This window comes from Elephas maximus, chromosome 9 (assembly GCF_024166365.1).
Source record: "Elephas maximus indicus isolate mEleMax1 chromosome 9, mEleMax1 primary haplotype, whole genome shotgun sequence".
Lineage (NCBI taxonomy): Eukaryota > Metazoa > Chordata > Mammalia > Proboscidea > Elephantidae > Elephas > Elephas maximus.
In genome coordinates, this window is record NC_064827.1 from 69,118,848 (window position 1) to 69,133,178 (window position 14,331).

Sequence of the window (14,331 nt, forward strand, 5' to 3'; positions counted from 1 at the left end):
ATCCACACCTACATTTACTCTTTGCAATACATTTTATTTTGTTGCCCAACTGTCCTTCCATCTCATCCTCTTTCCAAACACCCATTCTGCTTGAACCCAACACTTCCACCACCCTTGCTTTTAGCCAAACTCTTCAGGTTTTTTATTTGTTTGTTTTTGAGAATAGTATTCTAGCTGCACAGATTACTGCCATTTCAATTCCTGGTGACCTTATAAGAACCCAAACTGCGCTCTGGTAGTCCTTTTATATTTCCTTAAATCCTTCCTTCTACCATTCTGCAGGTTAACTATTCATAGCTTCTCCAAATGCTACAAATGTTTTTGGCACTTACCAACATCCATTTCTCAGTGACTGGTTTCACATCCTACTCTCATAAAGAGAATAGAAGCCATCCAAAGTCCCTCCAGCTTCCCATGAGTAAAATCAGCAGTTATCTCCACCCAGGGAATCCCTGGGTGGTGCAAACGGTTAAGCGCTCAACTACTAGCTGAAAGGTTGGTGGTTTGAACCCACGCAGTGGTGCCTTGGAAAACAGGCCTGGTGATCTGCTTCTGAAAGGTCACAGCCTTGAAAACCCTATGGAGCAGTGTTACTCAGCATACATGGGGTTGCCATGAGTCAGAAGCACCTAGAGGGCAACCAACAACAAAAATCTCTACCCACACCTCTCCTTCCCTTCTGTCTTCCTATTTCAGTAGAAAAGTGTCCCTCCTTAATATTTCCCTTCCTACCTCTTCAGGAATTGCTTCATCAAAACCAGCCCCATCTGTCCTGCAGCATCAGTCTCTTCATTTCTTAATGGTCCCTTCCCTCTTAAAAACCAATGAACAAAATCTTTCTCTTTATTTCACATCTCTGCTCCCTTTCATAGCCAAGCTTCTTTTAAAAAAAAAAAAAAAGTATAATCACTTATCTCTCACTTATTTCTCAACCCACTGTAATCTGCCTTCTATTCTACTTAAAGAGCTCTTGCCAAGGTCAAGATTTTAAGTCTAAAACAATCTTTAGTTCTTAGCATATGTAATATCTCAGAAGCTATGGCCCCTGATTACCCACTTCTCCCTTCTTAAAACATTCATTTATTTAACTTTTATGGTACCAAACGTATCTCATTTTTCTCCTGTACCACTGGCCATTTTTCAGCTTCTCAATGCCCTTCTCTGTACATGCTAAACAGACTCCTCTCTGAGTAAGCACACCCCCAAGGGATGACTTCAATTACCATTGGTAACCTGATGACTCTGGACACCATTTTTTTTTTTAATCCCAGCATTCTCTTTTGAGGGTCAGAACCATTTATATAACTGTCTACTGAGTATCTACTTGAATGTCCTAGGTATTTTAAACTCAACATTTCCAAAGCTGACTCATCATCCTCAAACACACACTACCCCCAAAAAAGCCTCTTTGCCTTCCAGAACATCATACTTCAATAAAGACCACCACCATCCACCCAGAAACCCTGGTGGTGTAGTGGTTAAGAGCTACAGCTACTAACCAAAAGGTCAGCAGTTCAAATCCACCAGGCGCTCCTTGGAAACCCTATAGGGCAGTTCTACTCTGTCCTTTAGGGTAGCTATGAGTCGGAATTGATTCAACAGCAATGGGTTTGTTTTGTTTTGTTTTTTACCATCCACCCAGTTGACCAAGCCAAAAACTGCCCTCTCCCTTTACCTTATTTAGTCTAGATCCCATGATTCATCTTTAAGGCATGGTCTTGTCAATTCTCTTGCTTCTTGAGTCTTCTCTTTCTCTCAACCTCACGTTCAATCACTCACTAAGCACTGAGTTTTCTGCCTCCTTAAAATACCTCAAATCCCCATTGATACCACTTTAGTCCAAGACACTATCATCTCTCACCTGGGTGATTGCCACAGTATTCTGTTTTCTTGCCATTCATTTTGCATTCCCCAATACCCTCTCCCAACTTTCACCTATCAATCAATTTTCTACATTTTAGCAGGAATTATCTTTCTAAGATGACAACTTAAACATGTCCCACCTCTGGGCAAAATCCTCTGAAGAGCTGCCTATTGTCTTAGGATATGGTTCCCAATTTGTGTGCTGAGGTGCTTTAGGAAACTAACCACAGCAAACATACAGGAGCACAGTGGGATATTTTAAATTTTCAAGGGAAATGAGTGATAATTGACATTGTTGGTCATCATAAGGAATACCAACTCCAGGTAGCTCATGGTGTCAATATCAGGATGTACTATATTTCTTTCAATGATGGCATATCTTTGATTTTTGGCAATTGCTGCAATTACAAAGTTAAGTACTGAACAAAAATTAATGAGGAACAGGAAGTAGTAACTGTGGTTAAGAATGAGATAAAATATTACTTTTTCTTTTAATTTACGTGTATTATTTTTCAAATAGCTACTAAGTTGCTAGGACATGAATGCTTTATTACATTGTTTGGACCTAACTACTTAATAAACAAAATTATTAGTATTTCTTTGTGCTAGGGGCACCATAAAACTTACTGAGACATTAAAGATACCTTGAAATAAAGAAGCTTGGGAACCTCCACCTTATGATAAAGTTCACAGTCTTTTATAAAACATACATAGAGCTTCATGAAACCAAACCAAATCCACTGCCTTCGAGTCGATTCCAACTCACAGTGATCCTGTAGGACAAAGCAGAACTGCCCTACAGGGTTTCCAAGGCTGTAAATCTTTATGGGAGCAGACTGCCACATCTTTCTCCCACAGAGTGGCTGGTGGGTTCGGTTAGCAGCCAAGCGCTTAACCACAATGTGCAGGACTTCAAGACCTAACTTCTACTGACTTCTCTGGCCAGCATCCTACCATTTTCTCTATTTACCACCCACGCTGAACTACTTACAGGTCCCAGAACAACTCTGTCCCGTTCTGTACAACCCCTCAGAACAGGTATACATACGCACACATCCCCATCTTCCTCTGCCTAACTCTGATTGTCCAGATCTCAACTTAAAAATCTCCTCTTGAAAGACTTCCTGAATCTTGCAAGACCAGCCTCAGTGCCCCTCCTCTGCATTCCTACTGCACTTTCTGTTTCTTTCCCAGGACTCCTCACACTGCTCTCCCCAGCCACCCTACAGTGCCCCTGAAAAGCATAGATCAGCAATGCTTTGGTGTCATCAGAATCTAGCACAGTGCCTGCACATAGAGGGACTCAACACATATTTGTTGAATTCATATCCATGTGAGCTATTCCTTCTGTAAAGTCAAACAATCTCTAACCACTCAATAGCACTGAGATTTCTCTATCATTTGTATTCACCTCCTTCTTTCTATATGATGTAAAACCAGGTGTCATGCTAGAGTCACAGAGAGGCTGTCACAAGTGCTCAGGGTTGGAGGCTGCACCTTGCTGGCCTTCTCTAACAACAAGCCTACAATCTGAAAAACAGCAGTGTTACCTGTCCCCATCCCATACCCCAAAACGCTGCTGATTACTATGAAGGCGCTTACGTGAGAAGCCATCCCTGAGGGACCAATGTCTTCTGAGTATTACAGATCAAAGACAACCTGGAAAGCACCATGCAGCGGGAACTGGAAGATGAGATGTCACAGGCTGCTCCTGTCACCTGGGCTGATTAATAAATTAGACGCTTGCAAATCATGGGACGTGTACTGTGTACATGAATCAGAACATGCTGATAGCTTAAGGACACCTTGCCAGTGTGCTGGCCTCTGAATTCCTCCCACATGTGCCTCAGGGTACCAGAAATCTTCCTCTGTCTGGCCATCGTTCTTATCCTCTTCCTGAGAAATGTCCTCTTAGTCTAAGAACAGGGCAAACGCTGCCTTCATATGGCACCTGAGCTACACAGGGCATCTAAGCTTAGAAAACAGAGCACACAGGTCAGCCATCCCCTCTGTCGTTGGAGACCTCCTGCAGGCTTTCTCAGAGTCCCTGTTGCTGAATTTCCAGGGATTGGTGCTTCAGACATTTGTCTTAGCTGCCAGTTCTCAAGCACTTGCTCTGTGCTAACCAAAAACCAAACTAGTTGCTGTCAAGTCAATTCCAACTCATGGTGATCCCTTGTGTTTCAGAGTAGAACTGTACTCCATAAGGTTTTCAATGGTTTTGACCTTTTAGAAGTAGATTACCAGGACATTCTTCTATGGTACCTCTGAGTGGATTCAAACTGCCAACTTCTGTTAGTAGCCCAGCAGTTAACAATTTGTGCCACCCAGAGACTCTAAAGTATTATCATATGTTATCTTCTTAAATCTCACAACACTTCTAGAATTTATTCCCATTTTGCAGATGGAGAAATTGAGGCTCAGAGGGTTTATTTAATGTGCCCAAGATATCATGGGTGAGAAGTGGCAGAGCCAGGATTCAAACCATGGTCTTCCCGAGTTTAAAGACTTGCTGCTATTCATCACTAAATGAACTCTGGTGGCACAATGGTTAAGCACTTGGTTGCTAACCAAAAAGTCAGCAGTTCAAACCTATCAGGACTCCATGGGAGAAAGACCTGGCAATCCACTCCTGTAAAGATTTCAGCCTAGGAAACCCTACTGGGCAGTTCTATTTTGTCCTATAGAGTCACCAGGAGTTGGAGTCTACTCGATGGCATACAACAACAACAACTAATCACTAAGCTGTAGCGACTGTTTCAGATTTCACATAAGCTCAGATACCAACTTGTGGTCGGGAGTTCCCTTCAAGGCGTGCAGGGAAGAGTCAGGTATAGATGCAGGGTGGGAGGCAAAGCCTTCCTTGAAACCACTCTGAGAATCCATTGCTAATGAGACCCAATAATTCTTATGCCCAGAAGAAAAGATCTTGAGAGAGAAACAAATTGCCCAAAGACAGAAAGCTCGGCATTCTGGTTCCTTTCATAAAAGATATAAAGGTTTCCAGCAGCTGTAGAACTTTCCATAAAAGAATGCATCCTGCCACAGGGTGCCAAGAATGGAATTGGGGCAGGTAAGTCTGGACTCAGCACAGGAGGAGGCCACCTGCTGGTGGAGCTGCAACCAGTCTGTTGGTGGCACTGAGGAGTATTTGGGAGTTAATGAACTCCATCATCATTGCCATTGCCTAGCATCTCCATTGAATTAACTGCTGTGGCTCTCTCATCCATCTCTCTTTCTCCCTTTCATGAATTCCTAATACCGCAGCCAGAGCAATCTCTCTAGGTGTATACCAAATAGTTTGTCTCATGTTTCTAACCCTTAGTTGTTTTCCTATTCCCTACAACAGGGAAGGCACAGGTTTCGACCTGTCAACCTGAACCCACTGCAAACCCTGCTAATAGAAAATGGCACTATTTTCCTCTCAGCTAACACTTGACCACAAAATAGACTCAAAGACAGTGTTTTTCAAACTGCAAGGCTTGACCCATTAGTGGAAGCTGAAATCAATTTAATTGGTAGACAACAGTGTTTTACAAAATAAATGAATCAGGAAGGAATAGATTATATTAGGATGGAGTAGAATAAAATAGAAAATATTCAAATACATCACATGTAGTAATGTTAAGTACTGGTCCATGATTTTTCGTTTCAATTGTCTTTCTTTATATCTCTATGTTTATTGGGAGTCAATGTAAAATGTATTTCTTAGCACAAGCTACGGCCCGAAAATGTAAAATACACTGCTTTAAATAGCTGTCAAGTAATATCCTGCCAGTTAAAACACTCTGCAGGTTGACTGAATTCTATTTGCCATCCCGAATTCCTTTCATTGTTGGCTCCAAGCTGCTATTCAGTCTATGTCCTATCAGTACACATACCCAAAAACACATACACACATGAAGACTCAGAGTTCCAGGCTCTCTCCTGCCTCCCTGCTTTTGTAGGTGCTGGTCCATCTGCCTGGGCCACTTTTCTTTCCTTCTCATGAGCTGCTGATCCTCCTTGACGACTTAGTTTAATATCACCTCCTCTAGGACACCTGCCCAGGCTTGTCTTTTCCTCCTATCTTCCCCCACATTCATCATGCCAATGACAGGAGAAGTCTCCCTTCCCTACAAACATAGCACCCACGGCATTGATCAATCAGGGAATTTGGCACAAGGCACTGGGGTTGCTTGCCTTCCAGTCAGTTTCCACCAAGATAACCATGCGCTCCTTGAGGGCAGGGATCAAGGCTTTCCTCTCACTATCCCCAGGGAGCAGGAAAAAGTCTTACAGGTAGGAATTTGGAGATAAGTATTTGCCAAATGAATGAGTAAGCTGCAGGTGCTCCACTCAGACTTCCATTCTTCTTTTTCTTCTCTGTCCAAGATTTGGAACATTAAGTCTGAAGCCCCAAGGGCTTGCCTCCATTCTCCTCCTAACCCTTCCAGTCAAAACGACGGCTATCTTTTGGATCAGTTTAAAGGCACTGTGTCAGGTTGTCCACATGAGGGATGCAAGCTGGTCCATTTTCACTCATCGCTCCTGATTAAAGTCGGACAATGGCTCTGCAGAGACTCGGCCAACTATGATTTGCAATTCCCAGAAGTCAGCCCAATAATGGCATGGAGCAAAGAGGTAAAATACTGCTAAGGTACCCGTTTGGTAGCAATAAAGCTATCTTTCTTGGAAGTGAAAGATAATTTTAAATAACTAACACAAAAGATTACTTTAGAATTGACACCAAGTGACCCAGGAGATGTTTGCTGCATATGCCTCCCTTTCCCTCTCTATTTAGGGAGAGCTTGATCAGAAATTTTGAAAAAGGGAGAGGAGGATGTGGGAAGATCTCTACATGGATGAAATAGACAAATATGAACATGGGACTTCGTCCCATTCTCATCTTCTTTTGATCCTATTAGGCATGTTCTTAAAGGAAGGAAAGGTACCTGCTGACACACTTGGTCTAAGCTGGTTTTTAATGACTCAGGCCATGAATATCTGGACCTAACTAAAATAGAGTCTAAATGCCCTGCTTCCCAAGGAATCCTGTATTCAGAGAATTCTTAACCTACTGGATCTTCCATACCTCCTGAAAGAATGGAGACTATTCTAGAGTGGAGAACTGGCATCCCTTAAATGCTCCCTGTCTGTCACAGGAAAAAGAAATTGATTCAGCCTTCCTCAATGCATCAACCTTAATACATTTGAGACCATGTCTAAAAACATGGAAAATCCCTTCTCCTTTGGTCCTGTAGCCAGACAATCTGGGAACCCAGCCATTACGGTGTTGCCTATATTTCAGCCATCCCAACTCAAACTCATGAAGATCAAAATCTAAGACCATTTAGTTTCTAATATCGTTCCCACCCCCCCCTTTTTTTTTTTTTAAGAAATACTTGCTCTAGATCAGGGTTTCTCAGCCTCTGCACTAGTATCAGTGCAGGCCAGATAATTCTTCATTGCTGAGGGCTGTCCTGTGCATTGTTGGATGGCAACCCTGGCCTCTATCCACTACCTAAATACCAGCAGCACCCACCCCACCAGTTATGACAATCAAAATGTCTACAGACATTGCCAAATGTCCACTGGGGAAAAAACATTAACCCCTGCTTGATAACCACTGTTGTAGGTCACTGGTCTTCATTTATATCCTAGACCAAGAGAATCTGAATATCTGGGGAAGGGCCCAGACATTGGTATTTTTAAAAGCTCTGCAGGTGATTATAATATACAACCACTATTGAGAAGAACGTCCCCGTATATTAAATCAATGTCTTACCTAACTCCTCAACTGTGGCTCTGCCCTCTGTTGAAGTTCCTATACCACAGATGGAATGCCAACTTCAGGAATAAAAAGCCAAAGGAAGAACAAGAGATAAGATTATCCCACGCGACAGGAAAACGGATGCTTCTAATTCCACTTCTTTTCGATCACAAACCAGGAGGTGGATTTAGAGCAAAGTACACAAAGCAAAGGCTCAAGAGGAGACATGGCTTCCTCAGCCTGGTGCCAAGTACCCAAAATGTGGAGGTGTCCCTTTAAGAGTGAATGTACAACACTAAAGCTGCCAAAGCCAGCAATCCCTTAAGTCTCCTCACAAAATTCCAGTCCCACTGAGAAAAAGTGGTTCTAAGGCCGAAGAAGCTTGGTCAAATATTATTAAATAGTGTAGTAAAGATCTTGAAAAACCCTGCAGTAAAGAGGCCTGTACAACTGTGTTTGACTGGGCTTCCCACACGTATATTTATTTGGGAGCAGAGCATGGTTAAGCATGCAAGTTCTGGAATCAGCTTGCCTGGAAACAAATCCTACTATTTCATGAATTTGCTCTCTTACGCTGGAAAAGTTAGGTAAGTGGAGATAATAATAATATCTACCACAAAAAATTATTGTAAGGATCAGTTGGCATAACCTATTTACTGTTTGTAGTGCAATGCTAGGCACTTAGTAACCTTAGCAATTACCTTATCATTGTTGTTATTATTATTTATTTGACTGTGAGGTCCTGTGGTCTCCCCCACTGCATAAGACAACTTTTAACATCACCTTAAACTAGAGTTCTATATAACATAGTTTAAGAAGTGAAGATTTAGACTAATGTTAGCCATACTAATAGAAATATAACCTTGCACCACATGATAACAAGATTCTGTTTGGAATCTGGAGGCTGGTGACTTTCTTTCTGATTCAACCATAAATCTCCTGAGTGATGCAGTGAAGGGCTTCTCTCTCATCCCTTGAGGACTTTGTTCATCACTAAATCTCCAGTACATCTGACATATCTAGGGGCCCAAGCTTACTGCTGAATGACTGATGAATAAGGACCACATGCCATTCATCTCGGTAGAAGCGTCCACCCACCCACAGCCCCATTTACTCAGCTAAATATCTTTGTCCACAAAATCTACTATAGATATTTTTGTGAAACACATGAAGGAACCTTTCGGATAGCAGATTACAACTGAGATTCATACAACTCTGAAATAAATAAGCAAGGCAGCTAAGCAATCAGACTTGCTTTCCCGAGATTTGATTTACACTCAACTTTCAGGTGCCTATTTAAGGCTCAAAGGGAGGTGCACCATAAGCCACAAACCACTTGCTATGCGACCTGTAGGGAAAACCACTCAATATGAAACCATCTCTTGTGGTACAGTGACCACCATTATCAGCATCTCTCCTTCTGCTCTGATTCTTCAGAACCAAAGCCAACAAAATGTACCACATGTCTCCTATTAAACCCACCTTTGAAATAATTGCTAAATTTACAGCGATTATTGGTGATCTTGAAGTCAGGAAAAAAATAAACAAACAGAAAATAAGGTACAAAAATACAATAGGAATAGAGGAAATAAATGCCTTTGAACCAAGCTAACTTTTAAATTACCGTGAGGAGAAAAGAAATAATTTCTAGTAACATAACCAGCCTCGGGGCTGGGGGAGGAGAACTTGGACTTACTGACTTCTGCCAAATGCCAGGCTCTGTATTCTTGATATCTAAGTTACTTTTCACCACAACCACACCAAATATTTAATATTATCTCTATTTCACAGATGAGAAAACTGAGTCTCAGAGAGGTCCTATCCAAGGTCAAAGAAAGTCTCTCGGTATTTGGTAATAAACCAGGTAACTAAGTATAAAGTTAAGGGCTCATGTTGTGGGGTCTCAGAGACCTGAGTCTGAATTCCAGCTCTGCTCCTTTCCAGCTATGTGATGTGGATACGTTTAATCTCTTGATGCCTTAGTTTCCTCCTCTATAATATGGGACGATAATACTATTTCCCAAACAGAATGGCTGTATTTAATGACTAATATATATACAAACTGAATACAGAGAAAGTCAAAACAGATATTTCTATTAGAATGATTGATTTAGAACCTTAATGAACAATTTTTTTCCAAATGTGTGATACTTTAAATCTTACAAAGCATTCTCACACAAACTGTATCTCATTTGATCCAGTAGGCAGGACGGACATCATTATTCCCTTCTACAGAGAAGAAAACTGAGTATCTGAGGGATTCCTTATTCATTCCTATCCATGGAATAATTATCTGCTTATTCACTTTAGTTTTCCTATGTCCTCCACTTCCAACACTGAACTTGGCAGAGGAGGGTTTGGACACTGCGGGTTGTGGGTTTTTGGTGTGTATATATGTTTGTGTTTTATTGTTTTCTTTTGGCCACCTCTGTACCACCAGATCATAGCTCAGTTTACGGTATGTGATTAGTGTTAAATACTAGAATGATAGATGTATGAAAGAACATACAAATGATATAGGAATGAATTTGCTCAGGGTGAGAAAGCTAGAAAGTAGCTCCAAAATGAATAAAATATGAATCACCAGACTCCAGGTCCAGAGTCCTCTCCCCACTCCATGGTATATTTTCCAATGGCAATATTTCACAGAATCATGGAATTTCAGAGATGGGAAGCACCTTGATGACCTCCTCAGCCAACATTTCCATTCTATAGATGAGGAAACAGAGGCTCAAAAAAGTTCTATAATCTAGCCAAAATCACACAGCAAAAAGGTAAGTGAGCTGGACCAGAACCCAGGTTCCCTGACTCCAAGGTCAATGACACTATTCTTCACCCTGGCAGATTCAAGACCTGAAAACTCCCCCAGCCTCCCATGTGTCAGCTTGGGCTTGTGAGTGATGGAGTGTGCACCTCGTGTGCCCAAACCACTGTGTACACATATTACTGCTCTACTCATGATGAAACATGAGAGGGGGCTTCTGCTGGGACTTAATCTGAAAGGTTCTCATCCTTGCCTCTGGCAATGACTCCCCACCACAACTTGAAGAGCTGAAGGCAGCCTCTGTGTTCACATGCATGAGCAAAGGGATGCCTTAAGCTACCTAAGTGAGGAGAAGCTTCCTCTCAGTTTCTTTCTGAAGCTCCCAGATCATGCTGGGTTCTAGCTGGAATGCTGGAGTGGAAGAACAGCTAAGGTTTGAGGTCTAGAACATCTTAGTAAGGCTGGCCCTAGCACAGCAGAGTATACAGAACATTTTGTAGTAAGGCCTTTCTTTCATGATGCAAATGTCAAGCTTCCAATGTGCTGTGTCCATGTTACCACACAGCCAAGACACACTGGGAAATTGCCTGTTGACGTGTTTTATTGTTTCAATAAAGCAGAGTGTGATGGTGGAGAAGGTATCAGCTGACAACTGCCCCAATGAGCACATTCTAGTTGGCATTTGCACCTGGATGAGCATATGTCTCTGGGTACCTATTTGCATGTGTGTCCATGTGCAGATTTTGGTGAGAGCTCCATGTAATTCTTGCACATGGTTGCTGTCCTATTAGTGTTCGCGGAGTGACTAGTCTCCCAGCTATGTATGCCTGCCCTGAACTTTTTTCTTCCTAGCACGTACTACCATATATGTGTATGTGTGTGTGTATATATACATATGTGTGTGTATATATGCATATGTGTGTGTATATATGCATATGTGTGTGTATATATATATTATAAAAAAAATTTTTTTATATAATACATATTTTGTTTATATATATATATATATATATATAACCAAAGCAGTCCCCTTTGAGTTGATTTCAATTCATGGCAACCTTATGTGTTGCAGAGTAGAGCTGTGCTCCATAGGGTTTGTGAGGCTGTGACCTTTCAGAAGCAGACTGTCAAGCCTTTCTTCCAAAGCAGCTATGGGTGGACTCCAACCTCCAACCCTTCAGTTAGTAGTGGAGCACTTTAACCATTTATACCACACAGGGACTCCTTTGTATACACAGCGTGAGTGTGTGTTTAATGTCAGTCTCTCCCACAAGCGCAGGGACCATGTTTGTTTTATTCATCAATGTATCCTCAGCCCCAAACAGAGTGCTGGGTCTGTGGCTGGTGCTTAATAATTATTTGAGGATTAAATAAAAGAAGGAAGAAATAACTCGATGGCCAGGGGCCTGACTTCTGGGTTGAACTCCATCATTTAATTAACCACGTGACCTTGCTGAAATCTTATACTTAATTGCAGAGCTAGAAATGATCCTAGAAATCAGCTTGTTGGATGATTGCAAACTTTGCTTTAGCAATGGAATTCAAAATAAAACACACATGAAATCTGAACACAAAAGCAAAGGCAAATCTGCTTTTATGTAAGGGGGGTGTATAGTGGGAAATCTGCTTCATTACCCCTTTGTCCCTCTCCCCACTAGAGGGGCTTCTCTGACTGCCTGAACTAATCTTCAGGATCCAAATAACATAGGTTAAAGACCAGTGATCTCTGTCAACTCTATCATTTGACCAAACCAAAAACCCAGTGTCGATGAGTCGGTTTCAACTCATAGCGACTGTATAGGACAGAGTAGAACTGCCCCATAGGGATTCTAAGGAGTGGCTGGTGGATTCAAACTGCTGACCTTTTGGTCTGCAGCCACAGCTTTTAACCACTGTGCTACAAGGGCTCCTATCATTTGACAGAGGAGGAAAATGGAATCTAGGAAAAGGAGAGGGCTGGCCTAGCATCCCACACCCACTACATGTCAGACTTGGAATTAATATCCAGATGTTCTGACCTCCAACCTCATTAGCAACCTTCCACCTCTCAGCATCTTTAAAACTACCCCTGAAATATTTACAGAGGGGTTATGAGGAAGAAATGGTAACCTGTTTGGAAAAACACATTCAGAGTTCTGAAACAGTTTACATTTGGAAGCCATATTGGGGCCACCAAGCCAAGTGATTGAGAAAAATAGCTTTGGAATCAGGTAGGTCCACACTTGGACCCCAGCCCCAATCTTAACCAGACGGATGACCTTGGGCAATGCATTCAATCCCGCACCCCAATTTCTGGTCTCCTATGTGTACTACTCACCTCACCAGGGATGTTGTAAGGACTGAACACCCTCCCTTTCATGGCACATCTTAACTGTTCAATAAATGATTGCTACTGTTTTTTTACTGTTCAGCACTGTGCATGGTACCCATTTAAATATGCAGTGATTTCAATAATAATTGATATTTTTGAAATATTGATCACCTAATATGCACCATATCTTCCCTTACAAAGCTCCATTACAGTTCATTGCCGTGTCATATCATGACTAGATCATAGGGCCATGTATCCTCAGCACAGGGCCAGACATACAGAATTTAAGAAACACTTGTAAACAATGGCTGGATGCCTAAAGCTCTAGCATATTCACTAGTGTGGCAATGAGCTTATAACCAAACTTTGTTTCCAGTCCAGACCCTGCCTTTTCCAGGCTACACGACTTTATTCAAACCATTCAATCTTTCATTTTGAAAGTGGGAATATGAATGCGAGTCTTCCCAACCTTAAAGTGGTCTTAGGGGCTCAAACAGGACAATAAAAGAGAAAGCCATACATAAGAGCAATTGAATTATGATTTGACAAAACTCAAACAGAATAAGATATCCTGAAAATTCACTACATCTTCTGCCCGCCTTAATCCAGTGTCTCAAGCCTGCAACTTCCCCATTGCCATGTATTTCAGCTAATGAACGGCATGCTCTGTCAAGTAATCAATGAGTACCCACGCTTCGTTTATGCATCTACACAAACAGCAATGATTACATTCTGCTCGAAAGAATTTTAAGGATCCAAATTTGAAATTAAGTAGATAACTAGTACTCTTGGATGATTTAGGAATAATTTCCCCCAGGGATAGCCCCTAGAATCGACCACTGTGTTTTTGAAATTCTGATATTCTCTTTTAAGAGAAAAAATATCTCTTATTTCTCATTCTTGTGTTTTCTTCCCCCTCTTACCCATCCCATATCCATTTTCCTTTGTGTTTCCACTTTTCATTATGCCCAAAAGAACCTCTCCCCAATAACTCTCTAATTATTTACCACTCTTCAAGGCCCATACAAAGTTCATCCATTAACTTTTGCATTGAGAGAACCATTGCAAAACGTCAATCACTAACAAGCCAACCTTAAGGAAGGATTTTAAATATTCAGAGCAAAATCACAGGGATTTGCAGTTCGTGGAGATTTCATGAATCACCCAGCCCAATCACCCCATGCCACAAAATGTGCAAAGGAGGCTTGCCCATTTTTCACATAAAATACATGGAAAATTTAAGACTTGAATTGATGCCTTTTTAGTTGCAGGCTGGATCCTTTTCTTTAACATGCTGCTTGGTTCTCCTATTCTAATTGGCCCAGGAGTGTCAGGGTTTACCCCCCTCTTTTCTAAACTTAAGGAAGGATCACAACTCCAGGGAGGTTTTTTTTTTTTTGGTCATTTATTTTGATTTTGGAAACCCTAGTGGCATTAAGTGCTACAGCTGCTAACCAAAAGGTTGGCAGTTCGAATCCACCAGGTGCTCCTTGGAAACTCTATGGAGCAGCTCTACTTTGTCCTATAGAGTCGCTGTGAGTGGGAATCGACTCGACGGCAACAGGTTTTTTTTTTTTGTGGGGGGGGGTTATTTTGATTTTACATTCTCCAATTCATTTACATCTACAAATATTTATTGTG

At 41.6% G+C, this 14,331-nt stretch overlaps 1 protein-coding gene across 1 annotated transcript in view; it reads right to left on the reverse strand.

Moving 5' to 3' along the window:
* Positions 1-14,331, reverse strand: part of BRINP1 (BMP/retinoic acid inducible neural specific 1) — a 201,244-nt gene that overhangs the window by 123,102 nt on the left and 63,811 nt on the right. The gene's annotated exons all lie outside the window — the stretch shown is intronic.